The following is a 947-nucleotide window of genomic DNA, read 5'->3' on the forward strand; positions in this document are numbered from 1 at the left end:
AGTAAGATAAGACAAATGGTATTAATTTGAAAAAGAAATTGGCTAGAAATTGGCCTTCCCGATTACCGGATCTAAATTCTATGGACTTTTTTTTTATGAGGTCACTTAAAACAATATATTTACCAAGATTGGTGATCTCGAAAAATTAGAAGACAAAATAATAAAAGCCATTACCACTTTATCGCCTAATATGATTATTAGCGCTACAACAAATCTTCTTCGATGCGCCCAATTGTGTATTGAGTGCGATGGTGGCCACTTCGAACAGTTCCTGTAACTCTCATTATTTTTAAAATTAATATCATTTCTCTTATCTTATTTTTCCTTAAATTCATTATTTTTAAAATTAATATTATATCATTTCTTTTATCTTACTTTTATTCATTGATATGTTGTAATATTATACTGATAATAAAAATAATCACAAATAAACAAACAAAACTTAAAAGCGATCTCTTTGTTATTGTATAAAAATTAAGACGCCTACAACAAAAGTAACCTAACTGCCAAAATTCGATTTTTAAACTTAAAGAGTTATTATAACTTATAAAATCATTAATGTTTTCAAATAAGAAACTCAATTTCGATAATTAGATATTTTTGCGATAAGCACATCAATTATGTCAATATTTAAATGTGAGTCAATGGACAAGGGCACCCCGCAACCGCGCGCGCAATGTACCATGCCTGAGCGCGCGAATTTCCGCGAGACGCCGTAATAGGATAACTTTAATCGGTTATAATTTGAAAAGTATTATAGCCTCGACATTTTCGTATAAGAGTTTTCATCTTAGAATGCTCTCTAGAATCTACCAGTGAAAGGACATACGACCTTTCTGGGACACCTTGTATAGTTTGATGACAATTAAACGAATTTACATGTAGACATTTTATATTTTTGTGAACAGTATCGGTATTAAACATAAACATGAGGAAGTTTCTTCAGA

Source organism: Wasmannia auropunctata, unplaced genomic scaffold, assembly GCF_000956235.1.
Source record: "Wasmannia auropunctata unplaced genomic scaffold, wasmannia.A_1.0 LD286684.1, whole genome shotgun sequence".
NCBI lineage: Eukaryota > Metazoa > Arthropoda > Insecta > Hymenoptera > Formicidae > Wasmannia > Wasmannia auropunctata.